Here is a 21474-nt window from a genome sequence, read left to right on the forward strand (position 1 = left end):
GAATATCCAATGGAAAAGTCAGTCTCTTCAACAAATGGGATTGGGAAAATTGGACAGCCACATGCAGAAAAATGAAACTGGACCATTTCCTTACACCGTACACAAAGATAGAATCAAAATGGATGAAAGACCTAAATGTGAGACAGGAATCCATCAAAATCCTTGAGGAGAACAAAGGCAGCAATCTCTTCGACCTCAGCTGCAGCAGCTTCTTCCTAGACACATCACCAAGGCAAGGGAAGCAAGGGCAAAAATGAACTATTGGGAGTTCATCAAGATAAAAATTTTTTGCATAGCAAAGGAAACAGTCAACAAAACCAAAAGAGAACTGACAGAATTGGAGAAGATATTTGCAAATGACATATCAGATAAAGAACTAGCATCCAAAATCTATAAAGAACTAAACTCGACACCCTAGGAATAAATAATCCAATCAAGAAATGGGCAGAAGACATGAATGACATTTCTGCAAAGACATCCAGGTGACCAACAGACACATGAAAAAGGGCTCAACATCACTAGGCATCAAGGAAACACAAATCTAAACCACAATGGGTTACTACCACACACCAGTCAGAATGGCTAAAATTAATGTCAGGAAACGACAGATGTTGGTGATGAGGCGGAGAAAGGAGAACCCTCCTGTTAGTGGGAATGCAAGCTGGTGCAGTCACTCTGGAAAACAGTATGGAGGTTCCTCAAAAAGTTAAAAATAGAGCTACCCTATGACCCAGCAATTGCACTACTGGGTATTTACCCCAAAGATACAAATGTAATAATTCGAAGGGGCACATGCACCCCAATGTTTATAGCAGCAATATCCACAATAGCTAAAATATGGAAAGAGCCCAGATGTCCATGGACAGATGAATGGATAAAGAAGATGATACACACACACACACACACACACACACACACACACACACTGGAATATTATGCAGCCATCAAAAAATGAAATCTTGCCATCTGCAATGATGTGGCTGGAACTAGAGGGTATTATGCTAAGCGAAATGAGTCAGTCAGAGAAAGACAATTATCATATGATCTCACTGATATGTGGAATTTGAGAAACAAGGTAGAGGATAATAGGGGAAGAGAGGAAAAAATGAAACAAGAAGAAACCAGAGAGGGAGACAAACCATAAGAGACTCCTAATCACAGGAAACAAACTGAGATTTGCTGTAGTGGAGGAGGGTGGGAGGGATAGGGTGGCTGGGTGATGGACATTGAGGAGGGTATGTGTTGTGGTGAGCACTGTGTATTGTGTAAGACTGATGAGTCACAGACCTGTAGCCCTGAAACAAACAAACAAAACAAAACAAAACAAAAAGGGGGCACCTGGGTGGCTCAGTCGTTAAGCGTCTGCCTTGGGCTCAGGGCGTGATCCTGGCGTTCTGGGATCGAGCGGCGCATCAGGCTCCTCCGCTGGGAGCCTGCTTTTTCCTTTCCCGCTCCCCCTGCTTGTGTTCCCTCTCTCACTGGCTGTCTCTCTCTCTCTGTCAAATAAATAAATAAAATCTTTAAAAAAATTACTAATCCTTTGTGTGCCTTGCTTTCTTTATCTGCAACATAGTATAATAATAATTCTACTCCCAGTTGGTTTGTTGCAAGGATCAAATAAATTAACATAAGCACCTAGAAAAGTGCCTGGGACATAGTAAGTGTGGGAATTCTAGTTTTCTGGAATTTTCTAGTGTGGGAATATTTCTAATCAGTTGGAAGTAGAGCCTACTTCCTTCTATTCTTTCCCTCTCCCTGCTGTATGTACAGAGAAAAACTCACGCTGCATACCCTGAACCAAAAACATATCCATTTGAGGTGCCTAACATTGATTTATAGCTACTGGAGTACTGACAAATACATTTTAATAATTGAACTCTGAGTGAGTGGACATTTCATAGCTGTGGGAGATGACAAGAGAATCTACTGAAATGATACAAAACGTGCATGTTGTGACTATCAGCTCTGGGATAATGTGGAAAAAATATTTTGATGTGAGGCAGAAAGTAATTCTATTAATAATAATGGGGTCTGCACTTCTACTTTCTCCACTGGGGGCACGCACTTGAATTTATTTGCAATATGGAATATTCTCCCATGTGCCACACACCTGGTGTTGGCTGAGCTTGCCTACACCTCGTGTTATATTACATACAGTTAAGTCATTTTTATAAGTTTGTGTAAATTTACACACTGCCATATGTAATCTCTGAGCAGTGTTCCTACCTGCTAGAAATGTGATTTCCCTCCTCCCACCGTTTTAATAAATACCTATTTATTTGCAGTTCTTATTCCTGAACTTTTAGTCAACATTGAGATGAACGTATTGAATAACGCCAATTAGCAAGCAGTCTTCTAGCTTTGAAATTTACTCAATGATCTTAATAATGCCCACACATTTTTCACTAGTTTCTTTAGACCAGACAGTGTGAGGAAGCAGGAAATTTTGATGGAGAGATGAGCCCCTCTGCATACCTTCGTATAATTAAGATAGTATCACTTTTCATCCCTGATTCAAGGAGATGGATCCAGAATGAGTGATGACATCACTTCTGTTAGAAGGGAAAAAGTGAGTAAAGACACACAATAAGTAAACAAATAGAAGTTCAGCGTCAATTAGGTTGTCCTGAATGATCTTAATGCTCAGGAAGGGCTGTCTTGGTGATAGGAGAGCAGAGCAGTGGTGTCTTCAAAGAAAGACAACATCAGAAGGTTTGGACACCAACTATAATTCCTTTTGGGAGGGCTTTAGAGTTTGAAAAAGGCCCTGGTGACCTCTAAATATTATAGATAATATCTTTATTTTATTGATGACATTCTGCCTCTGTAAGAGATTCTGTTCTATTTTTTATTGGGACATTAATGTAAGAATCTGCTCTATTTGGATGCTTTTTAAAAAAGCGAAATATATTAAACTTAACCAGCTGAACATCTCTTGTTCATTAGATTTTTAATAACAAGATTTTTCCATACCTATGTAGTGAAAAATACCCTGATTTATCAAAATTCTTTTTGATCTCAGCTAGTACAAGACTTTTAAAAAATTACCCTAATAAGTCTCAAGCCTTCAGACATTCCTGCATGTGAAGATGGGGAAAGTTAAGAAGATGCCAATCCGGTGCACCAGCTTGGATCTTGGGCTTGATTGGATTAGTGGAGTGAAGGATTTTGAGCAAACATGACCTAGGCCATTTTAAGGCTCATCACCAGAACAATCTAATGGTAGGATGGAGGACTGACTTGCTGGACCATCAGGATTTGGACAGATTCGGGACAAGGAGAAAACAAGTAGCTAAGAATTTGACCATGAACAGAGCTTGAGTTTTCTCATCTTTTTAATGGGAATAATGATAATACAGTGTTTCATAGGGCTGTTGTGAGAATTAATTGGATAAGAAATATAAAGCTTTTAGCAAAGTGTCTGTAACTCAGCAATAGCAGCTTTGCTTTTGTTTTTATAATAATAATATATGATAATTAATTTATTATGATTGAGGCGGCACAGAGGAGGAAAATATCTTACTGTGATGGAGTATTCCAAGAAGTCTTTTGTAACTTATTTAAGAATCTTACGTGTATCTAACCTTGAATATCTGAGGTAGATTGGAGAAAATGGCAGAAGGATTTTTTAAAAGTTTATTTTCTCCAGTACCACAGGTGAATTGGGGATAAAGGAGCAGGCAGGACAACAGATGAAGAAATTTCAATGAGTCAGAAAAATATAGCTCTGAGAGCTTCTCCAGTTTCATACTAGGGATGGTCTGCATTTCTTTTCAAATTATTATTTTAGTCACAAGCAATACTTTCCAAATGGTTTCATTAAAAAAGATGCCACTTGGCATATTCCCCTTACAAAACATAAAGTGAACTAAACTTAAAATTTGGTCTTTTGTTTTCTTTTGTCCACAAACAAGAGACAGTGACTATTGCCCTAAACTAGGTATCTATAGAATGATTTAAAAGAGCATATCATTGCCAAAACGTGGAGCTTCCAAAAGCCAGCAGTCTCAAGTTGAATAAAACTTTGATGGTGATATTTGTAGTCCACTGAAGAGGCCTGCTATTATTGATGGAGCTATGTCCTCTCAAATTTTATATGTAGAAGTCCCAACCCTCAGTATCCCAGAATGTCACCGTATTTGGAGATAAGGTCTTTAAGGAAGTGATTAAGGGGGCATGTGGGAGGCTCAGTTGGTTGAGCATCTGACTCTTGGTTTGGCTCAGGTCATGATCTCAGGGTCATGGGATCGAGACCCACATCAGGTTCCATGCTTAGCGGAGTCTGCTTGAGAGATTCTCTCTGTCCCTCTCCCTCCTCCTCTGCCCCTCCCCCCACTCATGCTCACACACTCTGTCTCTCTAATAAATAAATAAATAAAATCTTAAAAATAAACAGGTGATTAAGGTAAAATAAGACCTTTAGAATGGGATCCTATAGCCCCATATGACTTGTGTCCTTATAAGAAGAGGTGGAGGCACTAGGGCTGCCCACACAGAGAAGAGGCTGTGTGATGACACAGGGACAAGGTGGCCATCTGCAAGGTGCGAGAGAGGCCTCAGGGGGAACAAAACCTATTAATAACTTGATCTTGGACTTCCACCCTCCAGAACTATGAGAAAATGAATTTCTATTGTTTATGCCACCCAGTCTATACTATTTTGTCATGGTAGCTCTAGGATATTAACACACCTACCTTTCTCTAGAAACTTCAGCCTGATCTTTCACATTATGTGGGACTGGAATGTCAAGAAAGATGAAGAGGAGGGCTCAGATGCCATCTCCTTATTCAGGTTTTACAGTAACAACTAGGACAGGGAGTGGGGTTGTGTGTGGGTAGCACGTGTCAAATCTCTGAGTGGTCCTCATGGTTAGATGCAGGCTGTGGTCACTGAAGCAGATGATGCCACAGTGTAATTCCAACCCACAGAAATATGCTGGGGGAAACACAACACAGCTGTTTGGAAAGCTCCTTAACTTGGATGTCACTGTAAAGCTATGCCTGTGTGCATGAGTGATGTACATACATGTGCTTATACATTCGTATGTACAGTCAAGTACCTATAGAGGTCCACATCGTTAAGGAAAAGCAAAACCTTTCTGCAACATCCTGGAGTCACAAGGCATTATGATCTACCCAGAAACAAGAGGCGGCGTGAGAAAACCACTGAGAATATGTGCAGTCTCCTCTCTGTCTTTCTCTTTATTTTTTCACTGGCCTAATGCTGTTATGCCTGGGCATACTACTGACAGATGCTATGACAGGCCTCAGATGCTTCTTAGAACTGCAGTCATGTTCTTCTAAAGCCTTAGGAGTGATTTGAAGACGCTTCCTGCACAGCCTAACATTAAGGAGAAAAAAAGAAAAGTCAGCAAGGCCAGGAATTCCAGTTGTTCTATCTTCCTGGAAAATCTACCCAGTGGCTTGTGAAGCCTGCACTTATCTCTCTGCGCAGTCACCAGTGTGGTCATGATCATGATTGGGCCCCAGGTGGGCAGAGAGCTGCTGGCCACGTGACACTCACTGTCAATGGGGGAGAGACAGTTGAGGAACATGAGGTCACATGGGCCTCCATCCACAGAGTCTGGCTGGAAGTGCAGCTGGTCCTAGAAAAGAGCATGGCACTTCATCATACATTTCACTGCTATTAATGTGGTGAAAAACATAGTCAGCTCCTCTCTTAAATCACAGAAATCACAGGCAGCAGCAGTTAATAGGGAATCCACATGTCAGCTCATCCGGGCTGTGTGCTAAGGGAAGCCAGAAACAGCTCCACTTTTCAATTAGGTGAGAGTGAGTTGGGTCTGAATGGTGTACAAGCACTGCTTTCCCCCCCCCCCCGTCTGCCCTGCTTCTCTCATTAACATCAGCTTGAAATTAAGGCACGGGGCTTTCAAGACACACATGTTCCTTCAGGCCCAGGATGGGTCTGTGCCTTTTCCTCCCTTTGAGGGAGTGCGGCTGCCCATTTGAAAAATCCAGATATAAAGCTGTCAGTTTTAGCACATTAAATCATGAAATGATGAGAACAAAGTCACTAACCAATCCTGAATCCCAATAACAAACCTCCAGAGGGACATTTTCCTGTCAGGGAAGCTCTTTCTGAAAGTGTCCACCTTTGAAAATATGCATTACTCTTGAAAAATGCATTAAATTTTATTAAGTCTAAATGAAGTTTATTTTACTTTTATGTGTTTTAATCTATATTTTAATGCAATGGGAGTTGTTATTGATGGACACATCTCAGTCCCTTTTGAGTGTGAGCAAATGATGCAGCTTATTGAGCCATCTTCTAAAGCATTTTCCATTAAAATGTTGACGGCATCCAAACAGTAAAACCATCCAGCAGATATTTATGAAGGAGAGGCTCTGTGGCCAAGATGTCCATGCACAGTAGATCTATGGAGGGAGAAATTAAATCAAAAGAGATGAATAAGTGTCTAGTGATGCTGAAATAAATGTACAAATGTACAACGAACTTAAAAAGGTAGAGGGAGAACAAATAAAAGAGAGATTACAAATTATAGCAGATATGCAAGCAGTCTTATTTTTGTTTATATAGAGTCTTGCTTGCAAGAAGTTGACTCTGAATGTTTGATCAGTCGTTTATTTAACAAATATCTATAGTACACCTACTAAATGCCAGGCACACACTGGGCACTTGGGATATAATTATATACTCCCTTGTCTTTGAAGGTATGTTTACCAACTGGGGGAGTGAGACTCTGACTTCATGCTAAAAACTCTGTAAAGATGTGAAGAAGAGCACTCTGGGAGAAACAAGCTCTACTGAGGCTTCCCGTTGGGCTGAGGTGCTGGAGGTATTGGACAAAGACTTCCCAAATGGCTTCCCAAATGGAATCTTAAGGAAGGAAGAACATAGAAGAGGATGGGTTTGTGTGGGGGCAGAAGCATGGGCCGAGTGGAGAGAATGGAACATGTAAAGGCAGGAAGACCAGAAAGGGTCTGACGGCGCTCCGGATAATGGGATGTGCCTCGTGGATGGGAGCATGCTCTGATGGAGGTGAAGAGGGAGGAGATGAAGCCTGGGATGTAGCACTGGGCTGCCCCAAGCTAAGGCATCTGTCGTGTATCCTACAGTCAGGGGGAGCTCAGTGGAGGTTTTAAGCAGACATAATCAGCTTTGTTTTCCTACAAATCCATTCTCCTAAGCAGTGTGGAGGATGGGCAGAAGCAGGCAAGTGGCACCAAATGGAAGATTTTACAGTAGTTTGAACCAGCTTAACACCTTTCCTTTTTCCTTTCTCACTGTGTAACCCAGGTCTGCAGCAACACACTCTCTCACCCCTCAGGAAATCATTCTAGGTTCCTACCTTTACTGTTGACCCTGCCTGCTCGCTCTGGCTCCTGCTTCATTGGTTTAACCTGTGTTTTTTCTCTCTGTCCTCAGGGCAGCAGCTCTGCAAGTGGAGAGAATAAGATTTGAGAGACGTCTTTGAGGCACAGTCAACAAGTGTATTTATTAGTTCAGTCCACTTAGTCCACACACAGAAGATTGCTTTGGCAACTTGCCTTTAATTTTCTCTTTCCTATTTCTCATCTCTGCCCAAGCTCCTGTAGTTTCCCCATCTGTTCTAATGGTAGGGACACTTTTCAGATATCTCGAGTTCAATCAGTTCGAGAATTCAGGCTTTCTTTCGCTCCTTCTCCTTCCCCAACCAACTCACCCCCTAAGGTTCCTGTAATGACCATGTTAATGTGCTGTTCCCCTACAGGTCTCCGGAGTTTAGTAAAAGGAACAAAATCCCATTACCCAAAGCTACAATGAACATCTACCAGGCACTATTCTAAATGCTTTGCATGAATTCATTCATTTAAGCCCACTGTATTAGGAACTTCTCTTCTGCCTTTAAAAAACCCACCTCATGATATAAGTATCATTGGTCCCATTTTACCAGTTCAGAAACTGAGAGCCTTGGCAATTTCAAGCAGATGATAAAGATGTTGTATGATGAGAACTTCCTTTATACTCCTGAAGTCCCTCTTCAGCCAGCAAACTTCTACTAGACTCATAGATCTATAGAATTCTAGATTCTCAAAATGGGAGAAACTGTATAGGTAATTTTTTTCAGCACCCCCCTCGAACCCCCTGCCCGGAAAAGCACCATTATGTGTTCTGGGCCTTGATCTATTGATTAGTCCTTCCTTCCTGCACTCACTGTGGATGGACTGCTGACTCCTTGTCTAGATACTCACTACAGTGAAGTGCGCTCTGCCTTTATGGTCATCTGTCTGGCGTTGGCTTCAACACTGTCAGTGACAGGGAATTCACTACCTCCCGAAACAACCATTCTCTTACATGTTAAGTTTGTGAGATTTCTTATTGTGAGCCAAATCTGTTCCTCTCTAACTTCTGGTCGCTAGTCACAATTTTACTTTGTGAGACCATCTAGAATAAGTTTAATCTTTCTTCCACATGACAATCCTTTAATTATTTGAAGACTTTTTTTTTTTTAAATAATTTCCATCCCCTCTACCAGGTCTTCTCTCCCCTGGCTATACTTCCGAGTTCTTCATGTGGCCAGTTTCAAATCTCCTTAGGACCTCAGTGACTCTCCTCAGGTTGTGCCTGTCTAAACATACCCACTTCATCTTCATGAGCCTTTGTGCATAGGGCTCAACGCTCCATGCAAGACTCCAAGCCTGCTCTTTTTAAAGAAGAGTAGAAAAGAGTAAATCTTACTTCCTTCTTGCCTTATGTTAATTCATTACATTTGCAATTATGTAATTTTGTTGGTGTCTGTACTGGCCTACAAGACAGCAAGAGTGGCAAAGTCCATGAAACATACTGTTTTCAGGAGTATTCCCAGCAGAGTGCCTGGTGTGAGTCAGTATGCAATTAATGTCTCCGGAATGAATGGATAACTTATTGAATGAGTACATTGCTGTTGAAATACTGAACAAGAGCATTCTGTTTTTTCTAAATAGCACAGAATTAGACTTACTAGCCCAATTGGCCCATTTTTCAGGAAAGAAAACTGAAACCAGAGAAATCAATGATTTGCTTAAGGTCACACAGCAGAGCTAAGACTGTAGAACTCATGCCCACTGACTCCCGCTTCAAAGCTGGTAAGTGACAGGGCAAATCCAGATGTTGAGGTGGGGGTTATGGCAGTAGCGGTGGTCAGTATGAGACAGCCATTTTATAACCTCTGAATGCCAGGCATCTGGGGCTCTTCTGGGGCCTTGGGCGAACCACAGGGGAGTAGCCTTTGCCACCCAGCCTCACTTCCAGGTCAGAAGCCTACTCAGTGGGGCAGGGCTGCATTCAAGGCAGCTTTGGGCCTCAGCTGTATATTCAGGGCTTTTCCAGGGCCCACATAAAGCTCCAATATTGATTCGGCTTCACTCCTCTAAGATCTCCTAAGCTGCACTGGGAGAGGACTGACAAATAAGAAACAGCCAAGGATGTGCCCAGAGAATTATTCCAGGGAAATGAAATGAAGTGTTGGCAGTACAATGAAATAAATTCTGTTTTTGTTCTGCTCAAGCTCACCGAGAGGAAGGAAGGAAGCTGAGGCCATTACAATTCTTAGAAAACAAAGCAAAACTGGATGTCAGTTACTGCTTGCTCCTGTATGCGTTGTTCATAGATGTGTCTGGCCTGATCACAGGAGAATTATGGCTCTCATACCATAAACAGCGCTGATCCATATCCTCCCTCGGAGACTATGAGGGGGATTCTGCAATAGTATTTTATGGCTTGAAACAGCATATAATATAAGTCCCTAATCGGATGGTAATGGTCTCCTCTGTCACCCTGTGATATAGAAGTGCCAGGAACAACATGAATAATGCTTACTGTTGTTAAACTCTGCGGTTTTGCATGATTTCCTTCATTCCTCACAATAGGTATTATCCCCATTTTATAGGTGAGGGAATCGAGGTGCAGAGAGTGCCAAATTTGAAACCAGATCTGCCTAATGCTGAAGCCAGTTTTCTTAACCCTATGCTCAACACTTGTCTAACGAGTTAGAAAAATTAATACTAATCTAGGCGTGGTTCTCCTGTTTTCAGCAGAGACTTTCTCTTCAGGGCCCTCATACATGGCTGTCTTCCTGCCTTGAATGTCCTTACAACACACCCCCAACTTTACCCAGTTTCTCCTCACCCTTCTGGATTCCATGCAAGTGCCTTCTCTTCTAAGAAGCCTTCTCTGCCCACCCCGTGCCCCCCATACCTGGGTTTGCATAGCACCCCCTTCACATTCCTGTCATTGCATTCATGATTCTGTTAGCTTAATATCTTGTTTTCCCCACTGCTAGAGTAGGAGCCCTTTGAGGTCAGGCCATCTCTTACTCTGTGCCCCCAGTGCCTAGAATAAACAGGTGCTCCTGACAGGTTTCAGTTATCAAATGAAAGACAGGCTGGAGCCCCTGATAACCAGTAGGGCCGTGTTTTCTAATTACATGGTGGTGGGATCCATTTAAATGACTAAGTTCCTCTGGGAGAGGAGGTTTTGCTTTGGTCAGAGTCCCCAGCTGAGCACTGAGCAGGAGTAAATACGCAATAATGTAAATTTAAAGCACCAGACAAATTCTACCAAAGAAACACTAAACTAAACAAAAGACAAAGCTGGGAGGGGATAGAGAAAGTCTTTCAAGGCAGCAAAGTGCAGCAGGACTGAGCTGGGACTCTGGAGGAAGAGAGACCTGGGTTTAAATCCATCTCTGTCACTGCCTGGCACTTGATCTAGCAAGTGAAGGATCGTCTCTGAAACTCAGTTTCTTCATCAGAAAACTCTGGATAATACGAAGGGCAACAGTATAGGCCAGCTGTGAGAGTTATTTACAATCCTATATCTTAGCACGAAGCTCGGCAAAATGTTCGCACCGGCAAATGGCAGCTCTTTAAAATGGGTAAGAGCTGCATACTTCTCTCTTCTCCAATAGATATGTGAAGGTCTTGAAAATACAGTTTTTCTTGAGAAATGCTTTGACACTGAGATATGTCCGGAGTGTTGCTAATCCGATATATAGGTGCAGGTGACGAGGTGTCTATGATTCCACATCAGTGGTATCTAATGTGGGACTTGCTTCCTCAAGTTGGATTCACGGCATATGTAAAATCTCCTTCCACATCTCACTCTCCAGTGGAATCAATCAGTTGAACATAGTGTGTTCTATAATTTCTATTTTATGGTACTTTTTATATTGCATTTTCTTTCTATACTGTGAGCTACTTAGGGCAGAAATTGCTTCTAATGTACCTTTCTTTGGGCTTTGTATATAGCACGATGCCAGGCATACAGTAGATACTTTTTATTTTTAGCACTTATCACAGCTGTTCTTGAAAGTTTTGTAAAGTATAATTACGTTTAATATATGTCTCTCCTAAGAGAATGTGGGAATCAGAGAGTTAAGAGGGGGAAGAAACAGGGAGTAAAGATGAGAAAGAAGCTCATTTAATTTTATACCTGCAGATACTGGGACCTCTGCAAAAATAGCTTCTTTCTTTCTTTCTTTCTTTCTTTCTTTCTTTCTTTCTCTCTTTCTCTCTTTCTCTCTTTCTCTCTCTCTTTCTCTTTTTTTTCTTGTGCCATAGGACACTGGAGTCAACTACTCCCCTCCATGTCCATCATTGCTCATAACTTTAGGAAGAGCTCTTTCTAGGGTTTGGGTCATAGATGTGACTGCAGGAGTCCCACGTCTGTGCAGTTCACTCACCATTATCTCCCCAGTGTCTACCACAGTGTCAGGTATGTAGCAAATACTCAGAAATGACTGATCCTGAATGCTTTCTATCACCCGATAGGGAAAGGAGAGTAATGGGAAAGAATCCCAAAGAGTCCTTGTTTCCCAGCCTCGGTAGCTGTAACACTCACCTTCCTTGTAGGTGGTTCTCAGAGTTCAAGTTGTCAGGATGCGTTTGGAGCTGGTGGGGAGGATGGAGGAGACAAACAAAGCGCAGAGAGAAATCCTTGTGCGGCAGGAGAGTGTGTAGGCTATGTTAAGGTAACGCTAACAGAGCTGCAGAGCCCAGATGTGTCCAGCAGGCTTCTGATGAGGCCTCCAGGGAGGCAGTGTCAGAATCCAGGCAGGGGCCGAAACATCAGGGCGGCCTGTTAACACGGTGCGGGCCCTAATCATGGGATTGGACATGAGGGAAAGACTCGAGTCTCCGGGAGCCAGGTAGACTAGAGCAAAGTAGGACCCCGTCCCAGGGCACCAGGGTGCAAGACCATGAGTGAGACAGAGTTCAGAAACAGGAAGTAGCACTTGGGTTGGGGACTGATGGGCTGCAGTTTTTGTGCCTGACACAGACCCAGCTCCAGCATCTGCCCACGGTAGCTTGCCTCTTGCATTGTAGTCATCATGCTGCATTGCTTGGTCTGCTTCTATTTCTGTCTCCTTCACTAAATGGTGAGCAACTTGAGAGCATGGGCCCTGTGTTGTTATTATTAATTATTATTATTATTACTACTATTGTGTATGTATCTTCGCGTCTCCAATACTTAGCTCAGAGCCTGGCACATGATATCTCTTCCTTAAGTGTTTACTGAATGATGGCATGAGTGGAGGGATGGGTGGATTTGTGAATGATTTCTTTTCCTTCCATCCTCTGACCCCACATTGGGAGAGAGGTGTTTAAATCCTCCTAGCAGGAAAGCAGGGCACTCCTAGGAGTTGGAGCAGGTCTGAATATGCATGTGGGAGTTCAGTGGTCTCAGCTGTGGGGAGAAGCAAACCAAAGAGGCGGGGACTAGAAAAGGAAAAATTTTGAACAATTAGTTGTTAGTCATTGACCTTGATGTGGCTGAATCAATTATTCTCGTCTTTTCTTTTTTTATCAGAACAGCTTATCAGAAGGGTGGGGAAGGGGGGGAAGGAGGAAGAAAAGGTTTACATTGATAATATATTTTATGCAGTTTATTCACATTTTCAAATTTAAACCTTATAAGATTCTTATAAAACAAGATTTATTATTGCCCCTTTAAAGATAGAAACTGGATAATTTGCTTAAGGTCACAGTGCTGCTCCAGGGCAGCCTAGAACTGGAGGCACTCTCTAGTGAGTGCTTACTTTAATTTACGGCTATGAGGATAGAAGAAGAGAATTTCGAATGCATTGGATGCCAAGGGAGAGGGAGGTCTGGACTCCTATTTCATTCCAGTAACCTTGACATACACAACAGAACCACCAAGACATGGAAGACCACTTAGGACAGATTTCATCAATGCTCACTTTGTTTTTGTGTAGTTTTATGATATCGATTAATCTATCAGCCACAGGAAAGTGGTACTCATTTAGTTAATAATGGGCATTTTAGGGGCATACATATTCTGTGGCACTTAGCATCAGGGACACAGGAATAATAAAAATACAGTTATCCTTTGTTGAGTAACTAGAAATGTGCAACATTTCCCACATATTCTCCTAATTCCTCTTGACGTGAACTCTAATAAGTAGATATCACCATCTCCAGCTGACAGGTGAAGAAAAGAAAGCTCAAAAGGTTAACTAACTAAGCTCTACCAATTTCCAGTTCCGACCCTGGGTGAATCTTTCTGACTTTAACACCCATATTCTTTTTATGAGAGTGTACATGTATAAGGGGTTCATAATCCATTCGGGGAGGCAGATTGTAAATGTATAATTAAATATAACAAATGACATAAGTGCTTTAATAGAAGTTACACAGCCCTGGTGAGGCTAATCAACTCTTCAGCCATAGAAGGCAGCAGTGTGGAGGTAATGTTCACATTGGGCCTTAAATGAGGCATAGTTTTATATCTGAAACTAAGTAACATTGTGTCAGGGGTACGTCAATTAAAAAAACGAGGAATAGGGGCACCTGGGTGGCTCAGTTGGTTAAGCAACCGACTCTTGGCTTTGGCTTGGGTTGTGATCTTGGTGTCATGAGATCGAGCCCCGAGTTGGGCTCCACTCCCAGCTGGGCAGGGAGTCTGCTTGGGACTTTCTCTCCCCCTGCTTTTGCCAATCCCTCCTGCGCACTCTCTTTATCTCTCTCTCTCAAATAAATAAATAAATAATCTTTGAAAAAAATGAGGAATGGTTTATAAAGAAAGTACTCCTCTGCCTTGTGTATTAAAATAACGAAATTCTCAGCAAATAACAGATGGGCAGAAAAACATATTCTGTGTGTGCAGCTTCCCTTAGCTTTAGCGCCCATCACCTCCTATGCTTCCTGGGGACTTGCCTTCTTTTGACACGATACTGTTGGCTGCTATGCCTGGGTTCATTTTCATGGTTAAACTGATGGTCCATCTGTTCCCAATGAAAAGTACAAATATTCCAATGCAAACCGTGAATAGAGAACTGTCACATAGTCAAGGTAAAGCTGTCAAACATCTCTTCTGAAGGGCAGAGTACGTTTTTAGGGATGTGTTCCTGTTAACGTAGTTAACATTCAGGGCTATGGTGCAATCAAAAATGTTTCTGGAGATTTCCTGCTGGTACCGCAGGAATTTGTGCATAGATCTAAGTAATAAATGGGCAGTCATTACACATATGGGAGGAACATTCAGCATCCTATGGTGGGATTTATAATTGACTCCTCAGCACCGTCATCATAGGTTTTATTTCCCCTTCCTTTCTGTTGTATCTTTTCACTAATCTCTCTTCTTCTAAGTTACCAAAACACGTTTTCAAAAATCTATTCTTTTTGCTTCCTTTCCTCAGGTTTTTTTTCCTAAATATTGCCCCAGACAATGTTGTGGTTGTCTGTCCTGGGCTCCTTGAAGGTGGTCCATTGTATGAGCTCAGGGTTCTGGAGCCCTAGAGCCTGGTTTGAATTATAGCTCCACAGCTTACCACCATGCAAACTCTTTAATGTAAATTCCCCCATCTTTAAGATGGGGTGATGATAGCACTGATTTCACTGAGTTGGTGTGACATCAAATGAGATAATGTTTGTAGAAGACATTTCTGGTACATAGGGAGATCCTCAGAAAATGTCAGCTATTATGATGTTTTCTAGCACAGTTCTTGGTACATAGCAGATGCTTGAATATGTTTGTTAAATGACAAAAGAAGACACAGGTCTCCGGGAAAACGACTGGCCTCTTTAAAGACCCACAGTTCATGGCAGAGCTGAACTGTGATCTGCCTCTTTTAAACCAATGTTACTTCTTTTTCTAGCAGGCTTTCTTCTTTTAAAAATACACTGTCCACATTTTAACCTTTGAAAAGAGCTTTGTGTTATTTCTTTTTGCTTTTATTTCTATTTATTTATATTTCTAAATGCCTTCTACTTCCAAAGAATTGTTTCATGAGAAGCCGTACAATATAGTATTGACTGTCACTTAACAGATATTAAAAAAAAAAAAAAATCAAAAGCCGAAGTGTGAGGGGTTGGGGTGTTAGAGCCAAGACTATCAACTGAGGCCAGAGACAGAGGCTTGAACTCTGTGTTTGGCTCTGTGCTTCCTGGCAGTCAGGTTCATGCCCATGCCTGCCCAGAGAAGGTTCTGGAATTGGAGCCCCCAAGGTCTATATGGAGTCTCGTGAGTTCTTCCTTCCCGGTATGTCCACATTCTCTCTTGAAGTATTTACCACACCTAAAAGATCAAATTCAAAGGCTGGGCAGCTATGAGACAGTCTTTCGAGTACTGAGACCTTGGTAAGCAGCAGTAGATACAGATCAGCATATTCAGGGCTCACCTGAGATGCTTATGAGTGAAAGTGCAGCTGGTTCACAGCACCATGAGCTTGTGTTCCTTCCAGCTGCTCAGGCAAAAGCTCAAGGTGGAGAGGAGCCTGAGTCTGATGTTCGAGCTGGGCATATCCTTTAGACAGGCTGCAGATGGCCTGTGGTTTAGCCTGTCAGATCAATCACTGCTTGCACTTTACAAAACGATGGTCCAATCGAGGACACCTTTATTACCACACATACTTTATAACTACAATTTGCCCTCCAGGCTTCAACATGATCACAGATAATTAGAACTAGCTGGGCAGCAGGCAGATCCTGTGATTTGGCTTTGTGTCCTGCCGACTGCGAAGTGGACTTCCCTAACTCTAAGCCAATGCCTAGAGTGTTAATTGGCATTGCCCAAGGAGGAAGGGAGTCGCCAGCCACTGAGAAGAACATGCATTTTCCATTTTACATGACATGAAGGGAAAATGCTCTATTGGTAAATTATCTGCTGTTCTGGATGATATGCAGAGAAATTATTCAGAATCCAAAAATCGCAACCTAATGTCAGAAAGCTGTTCTTTTTTATTACATTTTCACAGAACCACTCTTTCAAATATTGTGGTCAATATATTTGCTTCTGGATGCTTCTGAAATAACATTACTTTCAAAAGCTGAAAACATCAATCATACACACATCCATCTATCTAGTGATCCATTCATCAACAAAGATTTACTTCCATCTACTATATGTGGAAGAATTTGGTAGTAGGCATATAGAGTTGAACATTGTGGTCTCTAAAGTCAAAGAACTGAAAGAAAAGAAATATATACTGTTTAGGTTGAAAGGAAATTTAAATGTATGTAGTCTAACTATCAAGAAGTCTGGTAGGGCAAATTTGATTTGCAGAGAAATAATTATTAAAGGCTAAGGAATAATGTGTTAAGACTTGTGAAAGTAAATTTCTATAGATTCTCAGGTTGTGGAAAGACTACTTTGAACTGGAGGCTATCGTGGAAGGCTTCATGCAGAAAGTGGCATTTATTTGGTTAAGAGTTGGTCTAGCGAGCTGAATATTGGCTACAAAAGATGTGTCCATGTGCGAATCCCTAGAATCTTTGTATATTACTTTATATGTTAAAAGAGTGAGGATTACCTTATATGGCAAAAGATGTGATGAGGTGAAAGATTTTGAGAGAAGGAGATTACCCTGGATTATCAAGGTGGGGCCTACTCAATCCAATTATAAGTATCCTCATAAGAATGAGACAGAGGAAGATTTGACAGACAAAAGAGAAAGAGGCAGTGTGACCACAGAAGCAGAGATTGATGTGGACATAAGCCAAAAAAATGTGGACAGCCACAGAAGCTGGAGGAGGGTCCCTGGCAGGCTCCAGAAGGAGTGAAACTCTGTTGACCCTTCGATTTTAGACTTCTGTCCACCAGAGCTGTGACAGAGTAAATTTCCGTTGTTTTAAGCCACCTTGTTAGGGCTAATTTGTTATAGCAACCATAGGAAACCAATACAGGTGGATAGGATTTTAATACATGCCATCAGAGGAAAAGGGCATTAGGGTAGAGGGAACCGATATGAAAAAAAATGCAGGGAGACAGTGTGTTGGGGATCCCGGAAATGGTTTGGTGTGGTGGGACAAATAGAGTGTTTGGAGCATGAATAAACATAATAAATTAGCTGACATTTTTTGAGCACTGTCTCTATGCCAAGCCTATGCCACGTCCTCTCCATGGAGTTTCTCAATAATTCCCACAGCTACCTCATAAGACAGGCATTTTCTCATCTCCACTTTACAGATAAAGAACCTGGACACAGAGAGGTTGAATAATATGTCCAAGGTCACAAAGATAGGAAGTTTTTGAGCTGAAATTTTGACCCCGTCTATCTCCCAGTGCTCTAAGCCTCTCTGCCATCAGTAGTACTTATTAACAAAAGGGTGTTCTCCCTCTGCTCCTGCTGCACATTATACTCAGCAATCAGAGCACTTCTCACAGTCCTTATGATGTGGCTTCATTTACTTGTTTCTGGTATTAGACTATAAGGCCTATGAGAGAAGAGACCATATCTTTCCTTATTGCCGGTGATTCTCCCGGCCTGGCACACAGTGAATTATAAGCATCGGCTGAACTGGTGGCAATTATAAAGCTCTATTCTAGGATGTAGTACATAGACCAAAAAGCTTTGCTCTGTGTGTGTCTTAATTTGAAAGGGGTCAGGAAATATTAAGGCCCTCTTGTACTCCATTTTCATATTGCAGCCAGATTTTCCACTCTTTAAAGGAAATATTTGATATGTGGAGACATCAGGTAGGTACAATCCCAGTAGTCTTCATACAAAAGAGTTACACTAGACTAGGTCTTGGGTATCCAGGGAGCGCTATTGGCAGAGTCTAAATTCCTTCCGCTGCTGTGTAATTCCTCACCAAAGAAAAATCCATTGCAGTCCTGCTTAAAGATGCTTCTGAGATATTTGGAGGAATTCAAAGAGCACCACACATGGAATAGTTAGTTGTCTTGCCTCTTAGAAGGATAATCCCCTAATGGGATTTGTTAAAAAAAGAAACCAATCTCTTTTTGCTTCAAAGCCAGGGTTTCCCAAGGAATTGATTACTAGTTCTTACTACTTCTCGTTAGGGGAGAACTATACACATCACTTCTACCATGGAAGTTGGCTTTTCCTCTAGATGTCAGAGGTTGAGGCCCGTATTGGGAGTGCTGGTCTGTGGAGAGGGCTGCAGAAGCATGAGGAGTGGAGAGCATGCCCTGAAGAGGATATGCCAGACTGTGCCTGATGGAGGAAGTCATGTGGACCACAAAGGCAGCCTGATCAGGAAGAATCGCAAACCACATAGCATGAGAAAAAGCATGGAAGGGTTTGAAGTGAAGCATTCATTTAAAAAGGCAAAGACAAGAAAGAGTATAAGGTGGAAGGAATCATCATGAGACTTTGCAAGGAGGGATCAATTCCCTAAAAGGGATTTTGTATTATGAGCCTGATAACCCTCTACAACAAGTGCACACACACATGCACATGCACACACGCATGCACACACACACGCACACACATGCACACACACGCACTGGCATAGCAAGACATGAGAGTGCAAAAGAGAGATAAAGAGTGAAAAGGGCAATAGGTGAAGGGTTTTTAAAAATTAATAAAAAATTTAAAAGAGAATAAAGGAAAAAGAGAAGAAATTAACCAATTAACATGACCGGTCTGGCTCTGGTTGACCTATTTTCATACCCAGACACCTCCAGTGTTTCCACCTTTTTAAAAGAATTTTAAACTCTGTATCCTCCAAAATTTGTGCATGCCAACTCTTACGTGCATTGCATGTGCCATTCTTTACCACGCCAGTCCTCACTGCTCCAAACTCCTTAGCACTGGTGTTTTCCTGCCTTGGTATCTTCACCCACCGTCTTCTCAATGTGGATATCCCGTTTTATTTCTTTCTTTCAGGACTCCCCTCCCATCTTCTTTCTTTAAGTCCAAACCTAAGCCAACATCGCGGATTCATTTGTTCATTCATTTATTTGACCAAGATTAGTTAAGAACTTTTTCATAAAGCTCAACAAACGTTTACTTTCTATTCCTGTTATTTTTCTGATTGGCACAGTCATCCTGCGTGATAGTGGCAGCTTCAACTTTGTGAGTCCAGAGTGCTTTGTGTATGCCAGTTCTCACAGATTCATTTTGTTAATTATTTATTAAAATTCAATTTAGTTAACATATAGTGTATTATTAGTTTCAGGAGTAGAATTTAGTGATTCATCGTTTGCATACCATACCCATTACATCGAGTGTCCTCCTTAATGCCCATCACACAATTATCCCTTCCCCCACCCACCTCCCTTCCAGCAACCCTGTTTGTTTCCTAGAGTTCAGTGTCTCTTATGGTTTGCCTCCCTCTCTATTTTTATCCTATTTTATTTTTCCTTCCCTTCTCCTCTGTTCATCTGTTTTGTTTCTTAGATTCCACATATGAGTGAAATCATATGGTATTTGTCTTTCTCTGACTCACTTACTTTGCTTGGCCTAATACCCTCTAATTTCATCCACATCATTGCAAATGGCAAGATTTCATTCTTTTGATGGCTAATATTCCTCTCTCTCTCTATATGTGTGTGTGTCTGTGTGTGTGTGTGTGTGTGTGTGTATACACACACATATATACCCATCTTCTTTATCCACCCAATATTCCTCTCCCTCCCCCCTCTTTATACACACACACACACACACACACACACACACACATATATACACATACCCCATCTTCTTTATCCATTCATTTGTTGATGACATCTGAACTCTTTCCATATTTTAGCTATTGTCGACATTGCTGCTATAAATATTGGGGTGCATGTACCCCTTTGAATTACTATTTTTGTATCCTTTGGATAAGTATGTAGTAGTGCAATTGCTGGGTCATAGGGTAGTTCTATTTTTAACTTTTTGAGGAACCTCCATACTGTTTTCCAGAGTGGCTGCACCGGTTTGCATTCCCACCAACTGTATAAGAGAGTCCCCCTTTCTCCTCATCCTCACCCACATCTGTTGTTTCCTGAGTTGTTAATTTTAGCCATTCTGACAGGTGTTGAGGTGGTATCTCATTGTGGTTTTGATTTGTATTTCCCTGATGCCAAATGATGTGTAGTATTTTTTCATGTGTCTGTTAGCCATTGGTATGTCTTCTTTGGAGAAATACCTGTTCATGTCTTTTGCCCATTCCTTGACTGGATTCTTTTATTTTTTGGATGTTGACTTTGATAAGTTCTTTATAGATTTTGGATACTAGTCCTTTATCTGATAAGTCATTTGCAATGATCTTCTCCCATTCCATAGGTTGCCTTTTAGTTTTGTTGACTGTTTCCTTTGAATAGCCACAGTAATGTTGAAAAAGAAAACCAAAGCTGGAGGCATCACAGTTCCAGACTTTAAGCTTATTAAAAAGCTGTAATCATTAAGACAGTATGGTACTGGCACAAAAACAGACTCATAGATCAGTGGAACAGAATAGAGAACCCAGAAATGGACCCTCAATTCTGTGGTCAACTAATCTTTCAACAAAGCAGTAAAGAATATACAAGGGAAAAAATTCTATTCAACAAATGGTGTTGGGAAAATTGGACAGCCACTTGCAGAAGAATGAAACTGGACTACTTTCTTATACCATACAACAAAAATAAACTCAGAATGGATGAGAGACCTAAATGTGAGACAGGAATCCATCAAAATCCTAGAGGAGAACACAGGCAGCACCCTCTTTGATCTTGGCTGTGGCAACTTCTTGCTAGACATGTCTCCAAAAGCAAGAGAAACAAAAGCAAAAATGAACTATTGGGACTTGATCAAGATAAAAAGTTCTCAGATTTTTTGAATAAATGATTCCCTAGCTAGAGCCTATTTGTGTGAGGATGCCTTGTCAGTTAAAATGAAACTCATAAAGTGTGTTTGCAAGTAATTAAAATATTTAACTTAACTGGTAAAATTTGCTAAGATTTATGCACAATGGAGAATTGATATTAACCAGGAAGCCCTTTTAATTCCAAGATCCCATTGCCATTTCTCTAGTGAAACACCATCTCTCTCCTGGCTTGCTTCAGCCTCCTAGCTGTCTTGCTGCCTTCAGCTTTGCTGCCTTGAATCCATTCTTCATCCTACATTCACCATGGTCTAGTTTCTAGAGCACAGATCAAATTGTGCCTGTCCCCTGCTTAAAGCACTCCAATGGCTTCCCTTTATTCTTAGGATGAAGTCCAAGCTCCTGAGTTAGAAGACCCTGCTGTATCTTCTCACAGCTCAACTCTGCAGAGAAAATACTCCTCATTTTCTTGTTG

This window comes from Ursus maritimus, unplaced genomic scaffold, assembly GCF_017311325.1.
Source record: "Ursus maritimus isolate PB19 unplaced genomic scaffold, ASM1731132v1 scaffold_16, whole genome shotgun sequence".
Classification (NCBI taxonomy): domain Eukaryota; kingdom Metazoa; phylum Chordata; class Mammalia; order Carnivora; family Ursidae; genus Ursus; species Ursus maritimus.